This window comes from Passer domesticus, chromosome 7 (genome assembly GCF_036417665.1).
Source record: "Passer domesticus isolate bPasDom1 chromosome 7, bPasDom1.hap1, whole genome shotgun sequence".
In the NCBI taxonomy this organism is placed as follows: domain Eukaryota; kingdom Metazoa; phylum Chordata; class Aves; order Passeriformes; family Passeridae; genus Passer; species Passer domesticus.
This window is the reverse complement of record NC_087480.1, coordinates 52,782,653-52,801,314: the sequence shown is the minus strand read 5'-3', so window position 1 is coordinate 52,801,314 and position 18,662 is coordinate 52,782,653. Positions and strand designations below refer to the sequence as shown.

At 48.7% G+C, this 18,662-nt stretch overlaps 1 protein-coding gene across 4 annotated transcripts in view; it reads right to left on the bottom strand.

Annotated features, from left to right (window-relative positions):
• Positions 1 to 18,662, bottom strand: part of RNF220 (ring finger protein 220) — a 210,819-nt gene that overhangs the window by 87,067 nt on the left and 105,090 nt on the right. The window lies entirely within an intron of this gene.

Here is an 18,662-nt window from a genome sequence, read left to right as displayed (position 1 = left end):
AAGAGAGGCACAGGGATGAGTGACAGCTGGTTTTATACACTTAGGGTGTATAAAACACATAGAGACACAGACAGACAGGGAGACCTCTGCAACCCCATGAACAAACTGGGTCACAGAGAGGACCTGTACTCAGACTGCTGCACTCCCACCAAGAGCCTGATCGCTGACACTGCTCCCTGCTAAGGTGCCCAGGCTGCCAAGCAGCTTAGAAAATACACCCACTTCTCCTGAGAGTAACAACTAGTGAGGGATCAGAGGCAGAAAAGCTTGCTAAAATATTGATTTCCCTCCAAAGAAAGAGTTGTTCTTTTAGCTGCCTGTCCAGACAAGCTGGGTACAGGAGAGGACTGGTGTAAACTGGTGCAGCGCTGCTGCCGTGCAGTTAACCCCAGCTGAGGTTGGTCCCATGGGTCACTCAGCAGCAATGCATGTTTGCACAGCACTCTGGGCTCTCCAGAGGCTGTTGCAGGTCCCGTTGGGTCCAGCAGCATGTTTCTCATGGCCAGTGGCAGCCTGGCAGCAGGAGAGGTGAGGAACCCCTTGTGATCCGACCCTGGCTCTCCATCTGTGGAGATCATGGCTGCCCAGTGTGGGGCAGTGGAAGATGGATTGAGCTGGGCAATAATTTAAGAAACGGAGTGAGTCTGTACATCCAATCACTTTACAAATCAGGGGAAAGGGAGAGAGGAGGGAAGGCAGGAGGGGGGGAGAAGTGAAAAGGCCGCGCAGGGAAATGCATCACAATTACTGTCTCAGCTCTAATGAGGAGCCTGTCATGAGGCTGTCATCCTGCGGAAAGCCACCTACTCAGAAAGATTCAATAAAAAAGTAGCAGAGAGATAAAAAAGAGATATATTTCAGCCCTTGCTAATATTCTTTTCATTTGTCCCAGCACAAAATAAGATACTGCACTTAACCGGCTCGGTTAAAATGAAAAGGGGGGGGGCGGGAAGGGAGCAGCATTGATCAATACCACTAAAAGCCGGGAGACACGGTGATGGAGTGCAATTTTTTTGTCTGTGCTGAAGCATAGCAGAGGCCCGGGCGGGGTAATTTATGATTCGTACGCATGCTGGCTAACTAGAGGCTGACAAGACAATGAATCCCCGATGAGAGGGACGCAGGCTGCCGGGAGAGCTGGGAAGGGAGAGCATGACAGGGACCTGGAAGGGAGAGAGGAAGAGGAGGACTGGGACAGGCTGATGATGCTGCTCCATGTGGGGATGCCGAACTGAGCAGAAACACTTCCCTGGGTTTCACAAGAGGAAAACAGAGAAACACCGAGAGCAAGCGAAGGAAGGTGTTGCACTGCCTCCTTCCCTTGCCCTCCTCTCTTGCAGCTCACGGCTGGGCAGCCTGCCCATACAGGCTTCTCCCAAGGAAACACTACAGTGCCCTGCCACGCCCCTCACTGGGCTGGAGTTTGACCAAATGAGGTCAGCAGGGCCCAAGGACAGAGGTGATCCTTCTCTGCTCCAGATTCTCTGATGAGTGCCAGTATGAGTCGGGAAAAGCTCACAGCCATGGAGTTGGATCTTGTTGCTGCCATCCATCTTCTGGTTTTGGAATGAAACTGGAATCTCCTTCATCTCCCAAACATACAAGTCCTGGGGATCAGCTGGGTCTCCCCAGCATCAGTCAGGGTCCCTGACTTCATCAAACATGGCATGGCAGAAACACTGCTGAGGGAAACCTACAGGTCTGCCTTCCATCCTGGGGGATCTCCTGGGGCACCTCATTCTCCCCCATCCTTGAGCTGCCCTCCATCCCAAGGGTCTTTTTACACCAGGCACCCAAGACTGGCCAGGCTGTGGACAAACCACCCCTGGGACCCTGGGATCACGCCTGCAATTCTGCACGCTCCATGGCCCATGGCCAGTCCTTCCTCTGTGGGACCTGCAAAATGAGGCACTGGAACACAGCACACGTCCCAGCACACAGCAGCGAGGCAGAAGACCCCAGGGCTCTCTCAGTCCTGTGCCATGGCCAGACAGAGTGTGGGGAATGATTCTGCTGCTTCACAATCCCTTCTCCTCCTCCTCAGACACCTGGAATGCCTGGGGCTCTGTACGCAGGGCTGGCAGCTGGGTAACATCCACCAATGTGCCTGGCCTCCAGCCCTGTTTGTTGTTACAAGGGCCACTTCTTGTCACTGGTTGGATGAGTTACCCAACCTGGAGTTTCTGGTGGCTTGGTGGGAGAGGGTGGAGAGAAGGAGCTGTGTAGCTACATTGCTTAAGTGTGCCTTGACTATCCATGCTCTGCATCAACTCTTGGGATGGAAAGACCTGGAAAGCACCTTCTTTAAATGTCAAAAAATAATGGCAGTGGGAACTAGAAAAGGTTGGAGTTTCACAGAAGCATTCTCATATCTGGCTGGGAGACGGTACAAGAGCTGAGGTCTGAGGTCTGGACACATTTGCGGCCTATTTTGGGCCTTGATTGCTTCATCTGTGGCAGAAACAGAGATACAGTTGAGAGTGGGAGCGACACGGGGACAGGTGGAGACCTGCAGGGGTTCCTCCCTCCCGTCTCATTCCACCATTAATCCAGCTCCCTATAAAACATGCAGGATGATCCTGCACCAGGCTGCAGCTGCTCAGCTGTCTCAGCCCCACCTGCCTGCTCCTCTGAGTTCTTGGCAAAGGACCTGACTGCACCCTGAGAGACAGGATCAGCCTGGGAACGAATCTTTGCCTTCAACACTGGTAGTGAAACAAGAGCCTAGGACCTACCCCACTGCCAGTAGGCTGGGGCATGCTGAGGGTCCCCCCAGAGCCCAGGGAGGTACCCCAAGAGGGGCTCCAGCCCCATCCTGGCCTGCAGAAGACACTTACAAGCAGCCATGCTGCTCCAATGCCCTTGACTTGGAGGGCAGTCTGTTAAGTTGGTGATATACTGATACACCTATAATTCGAAGGGGTGATGTGGTAGAGTCTTTCCCTACCTCCCACCCACTCCTTCCCTGCCACATTCCAGCTCCTCTCCTCTCCTCTCCTCTCCTCTCCTCTCCTCTCCTCTCCTCTCCTCTCCTCTCCTCTCCTCTCCTCTCCTCTCCTCTCCTCTCCTCTCCTCTCCTCTCCTCTCCTCTCCTCTCCTCTCCTCTCCTCTCCTCTCCTCTCCTCTCCTCTCCTCTCCTCTCCTCTCCTCTCCTCTCCTCTCCTCTCCTCTCCTCTCCTCTCCTCTCCTCCCTTGGGGATGTGCGGGGCACATATCGAAAACACAGATATTGAACTGTCAAAACTATTTCCTACAAGAAAATAGATTCATCAGCTTGCAGCACACAGGGTCATTGCCACATTTTCCCCTCGCACCAGCACCTGCACATGCCGGCGCATACCCAATGCCTCTTCGCAGCACCGGCACTTTAGCTTGTAGCTCAGGGCCCTTAAGTGACTTTGAGAAATGGATAATCGATTATAATTCCACGGGCCTCTCTGCAGATTTATCCGGAGAATGTATAAAAGCCAGGGATTGGGAGAAGCGGGTCCTTCTGGCCAACACGTCAATTGCCTGTGCTTTTCGTGCCTGGCTCGGAAAATCGCATCCCGAGCACGACTCTGTTTAATCCATCAGTACACAATCAATGCACTCTGTAATCAACTCTTGATCACTTAATTTTACACATGTTGGCTGAATCCCTTTGTTTAATCACTAGATCAGGCCGCCTTGTTGCACTGCCCCCTCCCTGCTTAACCCTCCCTGACCCTCATCCCCTGTTGTCGGCACTACCAAATGCAGCCCAGAGCCTTCATTTCACCTTGAGGAAGAGCTCCCATGAATTTAGAGAGTCATGAGATGGCAGAAAGGGAAAGAGAAGGAGTGAAAAATAACACTGGAGAGAAAGAAAATATTTTCCCTTCTGTGTCTTCACAGAGCTTGTGCTGGCCTTTTCAATCCATGTAACAGCAACCACTGCCGGGGTTTAAAGAGGGGCTGGATGTTGGGGTATGTGCACTGAAGCCCTGGAACATCCCAGGGAGAATGGGCACACTGGGGTGCCACTGGGAAGATACAGCAGCAAATGATGGGCACTCATCACCCAGCTGCATCTGTCCCCTCAGCATCCTCCCCACCCCCTGATTATTTTGACTGTTTTAGCAGCCAGTGCCATTATGATCAACAGTTCTTGATCTTTCCCTCCCAGAGGCATCCTTGGGAGCATCACTCCCATCTCACCAGAGTTCATCTCCCTTTTTATGGCAAGAGCATGACCCTTGGGTTGTGAATGCATGTAAACACAGCTATTTGGCATTTTTAGCATGATTTGTGTCACTAGCCTGGTGCCATCTCACCCTTCGCATGTGTTCTCCCGGCGTGCCAGGGTCAGTGTCCGGGGGATGCGCATAGGTGGAAATGTCTGATGGCCCGACAGTGAAATGCACTGGGATTTTGCAAGAAGAGTTTGTTGCATATTAATTGTGTGATGAAAGCCTGGAGCTCAGAGATAGGAGGACCAGATACTTGCAATCCAAGTGTGGACCATTTTGACTGGACACATAGGTCACACAGCACATTCCTCCTACCCAAGCAGCGCAGCGGCCATTCCCAGCCCAGTTAAATCTTCCTTTTTAAAGAGGCCTTGGTGCTGCCTCTGATTTGGCACGTGGAGTAACTGCTGCTCATTCCTGCAGGAATAAATTATGGGATATGCTTGAACAAGAGGGATCTGGAAGCACAATTGCCAGGGGAACGTGCAAATGTTAGCTTTGCACAGGAAACTCGCACAGAACTGTGTGTTGACACCAAGAGGCCAGTTATAGGACAAAGCAGGCACGGATGTTTAAAGAGAATTCCAGTTGCTATCCTATAGCAAATAGCCTTCAAAGAGCCCCTGGAGCTCTTGGCTTCTCAGCATGGAAAGAGGAGCTTGTGCAAGATGAAACACAAATAAATAGTTTACCATAGAAAAGATATCCAAGGCAAAGAGTGAGATGCAAGTTTTAGCTCTCACATTAGCCAGCTGGGGTTTTATTGGTCCCCAAGTAAAAGCTGTAAATAAAATACAAACCTAACCTGCATATTGTCAAGCTACATTTAAAAAAAGCCCACAACTTAATTGCACTCAAGAGCACCAAGGGGTGAAGTCGTGCGCGGTGCATCACAAGGCAGCCCACAGAGCCGTTTAGTAAAGTGTAAATCCAAGAGCTGAACAAGTGCAACCTTTTACCTTGGGATCTGCCAACATGCACGGATTACGCTGCATTTGCTAGCATAGCTCATTCTGCTCCAGAAACTCTGGGTAATGGATTTGTAAGGAAAAGAAGCACAAAATGCTCTCTTCTCTGCTCACGCTGACATTGGCGGCAAGGAGGAAGGATGGGTAGTGAGTCGGATGCTAAGACTCCATCTCCTTGCTTCCAGATTCCTGTCTGGCCACAGGCAGCAAATTTAGGGAGGCACAGGCCAGGTGGCAGGGACAGCAGCTCCAACTGGAGTATGCCAGCAGGGAATAGGTGAGCCACCAGAGCATCTGCCCCTCCTGTCCTGACTGCTGAGGGTTCCCAGGGACTCCTGTGCCAGCCTCTGCAATGCTCCTGGGGTGCTCCAGAGCAAGGAGAGTCTTCCCTCCACGTCAGGCTCTCATCCCTCCTAAGCAAAGCTTAGCTGCTCTTTTAATCCACTTTTTCTTTCCACTGCCTTCATTCTTTAAACTGTAATACATGCTGATAGTTGAGAACATCAAAATTAGCTCACCTGGCTCACTTTCAGGAATCGCTTGTCCCAGCAGATCTATGCTTGGGATCTGGTCTGGGCTTCACCTGACTAGTGTCTGCAGGGCTTTTTTTTCCCAGGGTCTGCTCTTGTTCAAGGCAGTCTGACTTCCATGGGATTAGAGAAATCCAAACTAGGTCATTCTGTCCCCAGAGTCCCAGGTGGACCCTCTGAACCCTGGGCCAGGGACTACTCTTCTTCCTTATCCCTTGGCACAACAAACACTGTCTGGGTTGGGGTCCTGTGCAGGCGCAGGGCAGGATGAGGCCTCACATACACATCCCAAGCAATCAGGGATGCTGCTCTGCCTGGAGAGCTAAGTGCCCAAGTGGAGCAGGCAGGATGGGAAGCCAGGCAGAGATGGGATATGCCCAGGCTGGAAGAAGGTACCATCCAAGCTGAGGATGTGTTGGCAAATCCTGGTCCAGCAGCAGTGATCCCTCTAGGAAGAGCAGGAATGACTTTGCTGCAATCCAGCTTGGAGGAGAAGGAGCACAGGGATGGAGGAGAACCTTCCCCACTCACCCACATGCCAACACAGGCGATAACAGTGTCACATCCCTGCCACTGTTTTCAGGTGGAGAGAGGGAAATGAAGAAAAAAAACCCCAAAACAGCCTGCCAAGGACTAATTAATATTTAATTTACTGCAAAATGTACTTATTATTCCCAAGTAATTGGCCGACTGCACAGCTGTGACCACTAATGAACAGAGGGGGGGCAAGACGCAGGGACAGGAGGTGGGTGGGGGGAGCACAGGGGTGGTGGTGTCTTTGATCAGACCCTGCTGCCTGCCTTTTAATGTGCATAATAAGAAAACTTAAACAGCTTTGATTTTTTTTCCCAAGATCTAAAAATGGCTGTGATGCCACTAATGGATTGCGTTTAGCTTATTGCACTGTAATTGCCCTATTATCGCTGCAACTTTAACAAGGGGGGAAAAAAGGACTTTGGAAGATGGCATTTGCAAATAGGTTGTTGAATAGCACTGCTGCTAAACACAGAGAACACAGGCGACTCCTCCTTATTGTGATTCCTAGCATAGATTCCCAATACCTGAGGCACTCAGCATCCCTGTCTCTATTGCTGCTTTTCGCTCTGTGATTGAACTATTGGCTCATTTAACTCTAAGGATGGGAAATATTTTTTTACCTGCTAATAGAAGCGTGGCTCAGTTGTGGCCCAGCGTAGATTTTTAGATCAGTTTTTCTTGATGGCTTATTCTGTGGAGAGAGTTAATTTCACCCCAGTGCAAAGTACTTAAGTGGGATTTAAGTGGCATGGGAGTCTTTTGCTGACCCCGCAGCACAAGGTGAAATCTGCCCTAAGAGCCTTCCCTCCCCAGAGAGAGATGCTCAGCACAAAGTGGGGACACGTCCTGATGCTTCAGCCTCTTAATCTGCTGCTGGGATCTGCTGTTTCACACACAGTCCTGACCTGCACAGGCACAGCTTTTGGGGACAGGGACAAACTCATCCCCATACCCCAGGCTGCCTTGGCTGATGCACGAGAAAATGTCTTTGCTAGGTTGAGGGGATGTGGAGGAGCATGGGAAAGGTATTGAAAGTCTAGGCTCTACCCACACCATAGAATGCCATGCCCAGCATATAAACTGGAGGGAATTACCTGGAAATGGGGCCGATCTGGATTTGGGAAGAGGAGTCTGGCATTGGTGAGTGAGTGGTGAGCAATTGCATTGTGTATCTCTTCTCTTTTCTCCTTTTATTATCATCATTATTATTTACCAGCATTATTGCATTTTACTTTATTTTCAATCACTGAACTGTTCTTATCTCAACATACAAGTTTTACTTTGATTCTCCTTCCCACTTCACCAGGGTGGTGCATAGTGTTTTATCTCCAGCTGGGCTTAAAACCATGACAGTCATACAGCCCCTTTGATGGAAACATGTGGCATCTTGCTGCTCACACAAGCCTAAAAACAGGTTGAGCAGAGCAAAAGGAAATGCACTGAGAGCACAGGATCCCTACCTGCAGGATCCTGGTGTTACACTCCTCAGGAAGCTGCAGACAAGGATGGGCTGGAAGGGCAATCCTCGCCCATGGGTGATCACCACGACAATAATCAGCTGAAAACAGCCTCCCATGCAATGCAGTCCCAGCTGACACCCAAAATTACAACATTTGGCTTGAAAGCAACCCCTGCTCTGCTTCTTGACTACACATTGTGCATTATCCCCACAGTAAAACTGAAATGGCAGCAGAAAACAATATGCTAATCCAATAAATAGTAACAGCCCCCCTTGGAGGCATTAGAGGGGAGTGTGTCAGCAGTGAGCCAGCCACATCAGTACCAAGGGAGCCACACAGCCAGAGGATGCTATGGGCTGCAAGGTGAGGAGTAGTCTGGGTGCAGAGGGATTGGCAGAGCAGCCCCCTTTCCTGCTTGCATGGCTCCTCTCAGAGGGGGAAATTCAGACCAAGCTGCCAGGTCTGAGTATCAGTGCTGTACTAACCCCTGCTCCATGAGCCTTGTGCTCCTGTGGGTGCTGAGCTGCAGGCAGAGGTAATGCCTCACTTCCCAAACTCTCCATCCCCATCTCTGCCTGAAGCCAAGCAGCTTTTTCTGTGTCTCCCTCTTGAGCTCCCCCACTCCTCCCCTCTCCCTTCTGTACTGGTGGAACCAAGAAGCAGACACTGCTTGAAAATCCTCCCCAAAACCACATTTCTGCCTTGCTCCCAACTGGCAGATCTTGCAAAAGAAAAACTGCCACCAGACCTTCAAGGGGAAAAGCAATTTTGGTTGGGCTCTTGCCAGGCTGAGCTGGTGTTGGCCTCCAACTGCTGGATTTTCCTTGCTGGATGCTGGCTCTCAACCCATAGAGTTTTATTTTGGATTTTATTAGACCTGATCAGAGAGGTGCTTTTTTTGGGGGTGTACCTCAAGGCGGCACTCAGGCGCCCCTTAGCATCTGCCAAAACAATAATTAACATATATTTGATTAGTGCCTTGTGTGTGAGGAGACTGAGACTTTGTAACCACGAATGGCCACTGGGAAGCGGGGCAGCACTACCCCTCCTTCCCAAAAAACTGCTGCAAAGAGGGGAGGATGGCCTTGTGGCCATGACATGACACAGGAACTCAGGACCAGAGATTGCCTGTTTGATCTCATTAATCTTCCTGTGCTTTAAGCCCTCATTCCTAGAAGGAAGATCAGAAGTCCATGTACATCCCATGTTTTAGTTTCCTTCTCTGTTCAGCCTTTAAGCTCAATGGGACTGTGCACAGTGCTCTGCTGCTAAAGCAGTCCCATCTAAGCCTCAAGAAAAACATAAATAACACTATAAATAATAAACTCCCCAATAATATAATAAATAATAAAAAAATCTATAAATTAAAGAAGAAAAAAAAAAAAAGTAAAAAAAAAAGTCAGTCTCTGGCTCCCAGTTCTCTCCTTGCCTGGGTCAACTTCTGTCCTGCCTGCTTCTCTGAGCTGGACCAGACATGATGTTCAGGAGCAGATTCCAGGTCAACCTGCCCCATCAATATCCCCAATATGAGCACTGCAGCTTGGACACAGACACAAAAATCCAGCACAGGCAAAAGAAAATCAACACAACACCCCAGGGAATTTAAAAATCTGACCAGATAGGCACTATTGATAGAGAAATATAAATGCTGCTATTTCGGTGGCAGCTTCCTGAGCCCTAAACCTGAGCTGCAAAGTGGATTGTTGGATTCGATTTGTCAAACTGGGAGGCTGGCAAGTTTGGGCAGCTTCAAAGACTGTGTTTTATGGAACCTTTCAGGAACCCTCAATAAAAAATGTATTAGATTAGTAATTTGAGTCCCAAATGACCAATTTGAAACGATTGCTTTCTTATGATTTTTCTGAAAGTGCCTGTTTCGTGAGAAATTGCTTGAAAAATCAGACAGAGTTTTTAGAGACAATTGTAACAGCACACACGAGGGCTGGGCACGATGGGTTAGGAGAACATTCATTTAATTGAGAAAGGGAAAAAAATCCTTTGTAATGCTTCCTCCGTCTTTCTTTGGCTCCTGCATTACCATAATAAGGTCTAATTCTCCATTAATTCCCCAGAAGGGAAAGCGCCTTGCTCAGCCCTGTGTTCAGGTGGGAAAAGGGTGGTGTGGGAGGGAGACACGACTTGCCAAGGTCATGTGTCCTGAGCAGAGCTGGGACAGGAGACCTTGCCAGGTCCCCTGCAGGTCCCAGTTATGGCTCCTTCCCAGCAAACTGGTTTTGTCCCTCCCTGCAGACCTGCAGTGTGGGATGTCTGTGGGAGCACGGGAGGGACAAGGGGCAGCCAGGATCTCAGAGAGGTTTGTGCTTCGCCGTACGGAGATGTATGGAACACAGAGTTCACACAAAACTTTGAGCTATGCCTTACTATTGTTAATACAAAAAACCCTAATGGAAAATGCCATTTAAGTATGAGATGCACCAGAAATTAAGTGTACTGTGACCTCCTTAGGCCTCTTTCAACCTAAATTATCCTACAACTCCACCACCCCGTGGTTATCTCAGTTTTTGCTCTCTGGTTTCTGTGCTTTAAGGACCAGGCTCAGAGCACATACTCAAGCTTTCTGTCCTGGACTGCAGGGCTCGAAGTGTGCATTTTCCATTTATTTAAAGGAAAACTGAGATTCTTATACCTTCATTTCATTGCAGAGGCTGAAACTTTAAGAAGCAAATTAAAAAAAAAATAAATATCCTGAGAGTCTTGTGATAAACTTGTGAAAGTTGGCAGTCCTGAGAATGAATCACCCTTGGATACTGCTACCTGGAAGGTATTAAGGAATTACAGTATAGCCTAATTAGGCTTGTTAGCAGAGCAGGGCTGATTAAGAAAGATGCAGAACTTGGAGGAGAAACCAGAGAAGGACTAACCTACCCTCCAACCTTTTCTCCTTATCCTGTCCAATAAATCCTTCATACCATCTATGTTTTTTTCTGTTTCCCTCATGCTGCCTATTTCCTTCAGGACACTGAAGGAACTGTGTATGTTTTGCCCCAGGCAACATTGGGATTGAGAGCATTTTAGGGTACTTCCCGGTGTGGAGTGATGGAACAAACCCCTGGCTTTGTCTTGCTCAACTTATCAATTTCATCACTAATGAAAATGCAAAAAACTTGCCCAGATCACTGAAATATCTTTATTCGTTTTCTCCTTAACTGCTCCTATTGAAGCAATATTTTTAAACAGGCCATTTTTAAGACAGGAGAATACCAACCAGTAGGTTTTGCATAAATGGCAATTTGCAAAACTGCAAAGGTGACATTTTTGACATGAACATTTAACAAAAAATTAATATTTTGTCTCTTTAATAAATGGGTATTTGCAAGAGAGAATCCATTATAAAAAGAGAGCTAACGCAAGGTTCTTGGAGCCATTTCCATCAATTGCTATAAGATTTATATGTAAATATGTTAATGGTACTATTAATAATTTAATGGGGGCATGGCAAGCTGTGTTTACATAATAAATATGATTAAGTGTTTCCCCCGAATGAAGTTGCTGAACTGTCACACTACCCCAGGTTATTATCAACATGGTTTTAAAATGTTAATCAGGCAATCAGAAGGAAATAGTCCCCATCCCTGCTGGACCATCCAAGTTGTTTTAAACACAGACTGTCACTGCGTCAGATGGTCCCAAAACCTCCCACCATTGCTGCAGTGATACAGCAAAGGCGTGGAGATTCACTTAAATGCATGGACAATGTTTTATCTGATTTTACTTTTTACAAGGGTGGACTAAGATCATCCACTTGAATGGAATCACTTCAGATTTACTTGAGTGTAATTGAGAAGAAAATCTCGTCTGAGATAATTAAGTCGCTGAATATGCTTATCGCTCCTTAAATCCACTGTGCACGGAGCAGGGAGAATTACACAGTCCTTGGGCGGCAGGAACAAAGCAATTTCTGGGATGAGAAACTGCTGCAAACTTCAGCAAATTCCTGCCTTGCTGGACCTTATCCACCTGCACTTGCAGGATCCTCCTTTATTCAACCATCACTTCTCTCTCAATTCTTGCTGGAGTGAGGTTTTTTGACAGCTCAGACAAAGCCACTCTGGGGCTGCTGGAGCTGGACCACGGAGGGGTCGTGGCTGCAGCCCCAGGCTAAGCCCTCAAGCAGCCACCCCAGCTTGCCCACTGAGTCCAGCAAAAGCCTTTAGTGTGAGCAGGCAAGGGATGGAAAGGGTTAACTCAACCGCAGTGCAAGGCCAATCACGCTGAGGTGTCAAACTATAATTTTATATTAGGGCCTGTAATAGTTACTAGAGTTTTACTACAATAACTACATGTCCAAGCAGAGTTTAATGAGAAAATCTATAGTTTTGCTATGGTATTTTCTCTTAGTTTGCATAATTCCCTGAATGCAACCCAGTAAAGCTTTTGACCCGAGATAATAAAAAGGTGATAAAAATGGGCTGTAAAACCCAGCATATACATATATATATATATATATATATATACACACATATATATTAAACAGCCACTACAAAATTATGAGTAATTTCCACAAGATAAAATGAAGCAAAACCCCTCTTCAGATGCAACTAAATCAGAGGAGAACAAAACGAAATTAAACAGATAAATTTGAGCCATAAGCAACCCCAGAAATGTGGGTCATGGAGCTGGTCCTGCCTGAGCTCAGCCTGGCTGCTCTGGGGACAGCAGCTGCTCCTAGGAGGGATGCTCCTGGGTGTATCAGGCACACAGCTGTGGGCTGGTGCTGCACATCAAAGAGAAGGGATGGGAATTTACCTGAGGGTGGGAGTAGCCCCCAGTAGGAGTGTTAATTTTCAGAATTTAATTCATACTCCATGAATCAGAAGTAGGAACAGTCTGAAGCACTGCACTGATAGCTGGACTGACAGACAAGATGGTAGCAAGGCAGGCTTTTCTCCTAAGGACCTGCAAACAGGAGGGCAATTAATGGACAGTCTATTTGGATACTCAAATCATTCCACAGAGCTCAGTGTTTCATTTCAGGCAGACTACATCATGTTTCACCAATTTTTGGCTTAGAAAGCACTGTCCAGTGGTCTGTGGGTGACAGATCTGTCTGTGTTAGCATCTTTTCCTCCCAGGTGGAAATTCTGGAGGGAGCTAAAGGAAACCCCATGCAGGAAGGCAGTGGAGGAGCTGGAAGACCAGCTTTTAACCCCCACCCGAGACATGTTAAGAAAGATGTATGTGGAAATTGATGCATGTTCAGGTCCCAAATGACAGGTGCACCTGCAGGAAGGTCCCAGCCAAGGGCCACACATAGCTGGGGAAGAGTGAACCTGTCCAACACCACTGTCAGCTAACCAGGGAGAAAATGTGGAAGCAGCTCACAGCAGGAAAGATGCTGAGTATAGGAATGGCCCCTGGTCTGCAAATTGCCTGGGGAGACCTGTCTGTCTGGGTGTTCAGAGCTGCTAAACTGCATCAGCTCATCCTGCACAACCCACACACTGAGGGTTGCTCTCTCAATATTCCTGTATCCCTATCACCTTGGTTGTTCCCAATACATATCAGGTATATCAGATATCCTTTGTGGCAGTGAGCTCTCATGAACCCCCCTTACTCACCTCCAAACACGGTAACATTCCTGAAAGCTACTGGGAAGTGCAGTACCCGCCCCACTGAGGTCAGGGTACCATTGATTTACACAAAGATTTCACCAAGGAAGACACAAGTCTTGTGGGACTTGAGTCTCCAGGCTCCTGGTGCCCCATTCTGACCTTGGTTAAACCTCTCCTCCCACTCCCCTTGTCCATGGGGGTGTGATCACAGAGCCAGAGCCCTGCCAAGTATGGGCTGGTGAAGGAGGAAGGAGGGGCTCCTTGGCTGAAAGGCACGCAAGAAGGACACACTAAATCATCACACACTCTCTCTGCATTTCCTCCTGCACCCTGCAGCTGGTTACAAGGAGGTTTGGATTGTAAATACAGCAGTAACTTTCTCCATAAAAGTCAGCCTCTTCGCCAGAGCCATCAAGGGATGGCACAACCCAGTGCTTGGGATCTAATAATAACAGCATCTTGCATTGCTGCAGCATCTCCTGCCCTGAAGGCTACTGAAGGGCTTCACAAGCATGCTCTGCACATTTGGATTTCATCCTGGAGAAGCGCACCCACCTCCGGGGACAGGCAAAAACCATTATTTACAGGAAGAATTCATGGGAGGTAAGGCAGAGTGAGCTGCATGGACACCTGTTTAGGACATGGTAGAGAACACAAAATGTGCCTTGGAGATTTTTATGTGCAAAAGCAGTTTTGCTTGGAATTCTGCATCACCCTGAAGATGGGGACATTTCACACATCTGTACCTTGAAGCACCTGTCTTACACACAGAGAATGGCTGGAAGCTTCCCTTCCCAGCTCCCTTCCCCACCCAGAGGCTTGCAGAGTAGGGGGAGATACCTGGAATGGGCTGCCACCTCCTGAAGAGCACTGGAAGGTGGGTCAGGTGTGCCAAGTGCCACCTGCCCTGACCAGTGGCCCCTGAGGTTCATCTCCATTGGGTCCATCTTTCTGGCAAGCTCCTGGCTCTCTGTCACCCTGCCAGCTCTGGGCTGTCCCTGTCCCGTTCCCCCATCAATCACCCACAACGGGGATGATGTGTTAATGTTTTTCCTATAGACAGACACATTATGTTTCCACACTGCCTCTGCACACGCCGTGTTTACGCCCCTTCTCCCTCCAGGGAGTAAATCAAGCAAATTGATGCGAGCCATGATTAATTGTGTATCTCGGACCAATCTTTTACCGAGTCCCTCACACGGGCAGGTTGTTTTCCCCCCCTCCCTCCCCGACGTACAGGGGAGAGGAGATGGCGCTCGGCTCGCTCCCTCTCGTGCAGTTTGACGGATAGAGCCTGCCCGGGACGCGGCGAGATAAATTTGAAAGGCCTGCGCCGGGCTGTCAGCGTTAAAGATGATGAATGTGGGAGGTGAGGCGGGAGGGACCCGCCGAGCTCGGCGTAATGGATAGGGCTCTTTGGGAATGGATGCTCACCCGGCGATTCTGCGTTAATCTCCGGGCTCCGCCGAGGTGCCGCCAACTGATAACAAGGAAATAGGAATGACAACAATTTTTAGCCGAGAGATTCTTCACAAAAATGCCAACCTGCTGGAGGTCTGACAGGCCCTGATTGAATGGGAGCAGGGAGGGGGGGAGCCTGCGAGCACCTCTTGACTAACATGCAAAAGATGGATCATTTCATTCCCCTGCCTGACCATCTACATTTATTATCATTTCCCTTAATTCTGCCTCGCTTAGATACCTGTCAGCACCGTTTCTCTTCCAAGGGTCAGCTGATGGGATGTGAGAGGGGCCAAAGACCTGGTCTCTCCTCCAGCTCGGGAAGCAGGAGCATCATGGACGTGGCTGCCCAGCCCTGAGCTTGCCTGGCCACACAGATGGGCGGATCCCCAGGACAGGCTTTGCTCCCTGAGGTGGGCTCATGGCACCGTCCTGCTGCTGCTGCTCATGCTACCAACCAGCATTTGCATTCCTGAGCTTTCCCTGCCTAGGGCCAGGAGTCTGAGGATGCCCAATCCCTGCTCTCACCACCTCTGATGGCAGAGAGTGTTCTGTCTCCTCCAGCCAAGGCTTTCCTAGCCACATCACGGTGATCACAAGCCTGGTCTCACATGCCAGGAGCCCTTTGCTGGCACTCAGCCTTTGCTCACCTACCCCAGACACCACAGGCTGTCCCCAGCTGGAAAAGACCCATCTGCACCCTGTGATGTGTTTAAGCCCACAGCTTTGCCCAGGCTCAGCAAAGAGCCTCACTGCATCCCACTGTGCTCAAGCAGCAGGAAGCAGAGATGGAAATACAGAGAGGTCTCTCCTGGCCTGAGCACAGTGGGATGGAATCTTGGTGCTGCTGCAGAAGTTTCAAGTCCTAGAGAGGCTCTTTGCTGCTGGCAGGAGACATTCCATCTCATTTTTTAAAGCTTTCTGCCAGCGCCTGTCTGACCCACCAGTCATCATCGTGGTCCTCAGCCACCCTGGGGACCCTTTTATGGGATGTTTGCTCAAATGAAACTCCTGCAAAGGGTACTCTGACTACTGACAGATCCTGAGGTCCAGGAACCTGGAAGTGACAGCACAAGCTATGGCACTGACCAGAGCAAGGGCAGAGCCAGGGACAGGCACAGGAAAAGGGACACTGACAGGCAGGGCACAGCTAATATGCACCAGATCTGCCTTGCAGAGGGCTGTGGTGGAGGGGACCCTCCAAGGTCATGCAGGAACCTGAGGAATTCCTGCCATGTGCCCGGGCTGACCCCACAGAGCACCTCAGCACCTGGAGCAGGAGCCTGGCACTTCCAGGGTCCTTCAAGCTGCATCAACTTGAGAAATCACCACATTCACCAGCAAACATCCAGGCACACTGGGCTGCACAGATTTCTCCCTTGGGATTAGGTGGGATGCAGACACCAGACTGCCCCCAAATCTCATTCTTTCCTGAGTGCTCCTGGGTTGACCTGCACCCTCTTCCTCTCCCTGCAGCCTCCTCTTCCCCTCGTTCTGTCCCTCCCTCTGTAGACAGTGCCGGTTCTTTAATGACCCTGATCATACAACTATTTTCTGGCCACACATAAACGCTTTCATTCCCCCCCCTCCTCACCCCTGACTGCCATCACCGTATTAAAAAGCAACCCGCTGCTGGGAATACATTAGTGACTTGCAGCAGATCCTTCTTTGCAAGGATAATTACAAAAAATAGAGGGACAATAACTATTAATATTTTATTGCAGTATTTAATGAGCTAAAGCAAATCATCTTGCACTCCACTGGAACGACATGCTTTGTCATTCTTACGTTCCCTCCATCATTTTCTCTGGCTCCCCATCTGAGAAAGCCCTCCCTGCTTTCAAGTCCTCCTCACTCAATTTATATTTCCTCTAAGCTGCTTTTCTCCAACTTGAAAAAGGACCTTGCTACTTTCTGGGGCTGGTGAGCTCTCCCTGCCAGCACATCCACTTGCAGCGAATGAGTCCAGGGAAAGAGCAACCCCTTTATCTTAGCAGAGTAAAGCTGCCCTTTCATCTCAGGTGTTTATTGTCTCCATTTCACATGCAAGGAAACCGTTTCCAGAGGTTAAAGAATGACTTTTAAAGGCACTTTGGGACTCCATGGGACTTGTGTCCTTGCTTTTGACAGCCCTGCATGGTGTAGGTCACCCAGAGCTCAAGAGGGGGTTGGTGGCTGAGCAGGGGACAGAGACTCACCCCGCTGCCAGCCCAGAGCACAAGACAGGCTTGCTCCCTCACAGCAAACCCACTGCCCCACTGCCAGACAATCCAGGAGGCTGGGGACATGTTTAGGAAGGCTAATCCCTCAGCCTGGCTCAAATTTGGGCTACACTCCCCAGGAGCAGAGGATTTGAGGAGTGTTCTGCAGAGTACCAAGGCTGCCAGAGTGGCCCTGGGCATCTGCACCTCTGCACACCACAGAAGTCACAGCATTCCCCCCTGATGGGCACAGGCCCATGGCAGATACTCACTGGGCTTCCCTGGGGAAATCACCAATATGTCAATGTCTGCTTTTGTATTTCCCTAAATTTCATTATTCCTGATTTTTGATCCATTCTGGTAGGAGAGAAATACCATGCAAATAGTTCTACAGACTCAAAATATTAGTTTTATGTAATATAACATAACATAACATAACATAATATTTCTATATTTTATGTATATAGTTAAATATATGTATATAGTTCTATCATTCCAATATAGAGTTTTTCTCTCTTGCTCTCTCTCTGAGCCTACATAATATTTCTATAGGCTCCTATACAGAAGTCCCAGTGATCTGCATCCAAGAAAGCTATGCCCCAATCATTTAAACACTTCCTAATGCTCAAATATCTCTCCTTCTTTACTGCACATTCATTACTTTTGAAATCCACACCTCTCCTTTGAGCTGCCCTGGCCTTCCAGGTAATGTCCATTTCTGTCCCAGCCACCTCCTGGTCCTTCCTGTCTGCAGGTAACATGAGCATGCAGGGGCAGGGCCCAAAAATACAGAGCACAGCACCTTCTCCAGGCTGGCAATAACCCTGGAAAGAGCATTAGCACAAAGCTCTGTCATCTTCTCAGTGTCATTTCATCCTGCTGTGCTGGCCAGGCACCAGCAGCGGGTTTAACCCACTGCCACAAAAAGATGCTTGAGGGAAAGACACTATTCCCCCGGAGGAGCACAAAGCCAAACCAGGACATTTGTGTGTTTGTGTCCCCTAATAGATAATGTTACCATGTGCTTAACGCCTTGTCACACACAAGCCAAAGTCAATCAGGCTTCACCAACACAAGCAGCCCTTAAAGGGTGTCCAACTCAAACAGATCTGAAACAAGACAGTTTCATTTTAAAAGGACTCAGCAAGGTAAAATTAAAGCAGGAGTTGTTATTGGCACAATGACCTTTACCCATGAAAGTGTGAGTAGCGGAATATCTTTCCCTGAAAAATACTAAAAATGTGTTATGGATACACCTACGTATGTGTGAATAACCATAAATGTAATGCTTCCTCAAAACCACTCAGAATGTGCATCCCTGTCCAAGAGGAGCAAAACACAGGAAGCAGCAGCACTGCAGGCAAAGCTAAGGGGGGAATTTTTTGAGTGTTTCACTGGCTGAAAATCTGAGACCAGGTGCTCAGCTGGGATAATTTTGACACTGATTTCTATCAGCTGAACCAAGGATTCCAAGATGATGGGACCACAGTAACATGTGTTCCAGTTGGTCATTGCAGTCCATAGGTAACAAAATAGCAAGAGGGTTAAAAATTCTTTACCTGACCTTCAGTTGCAGATGGCTGGGCTAACGGGACAGGGGACACAAGGAGCAGTTTCCCTGTCCTCCACAAATAAATAATTATCCCCCAGCCTCTGCGAGCAGAGCAGAGATTTAATGTGCTGACAGCCTGCATTTTTTACCTTTAGTCAATACAAGAAAG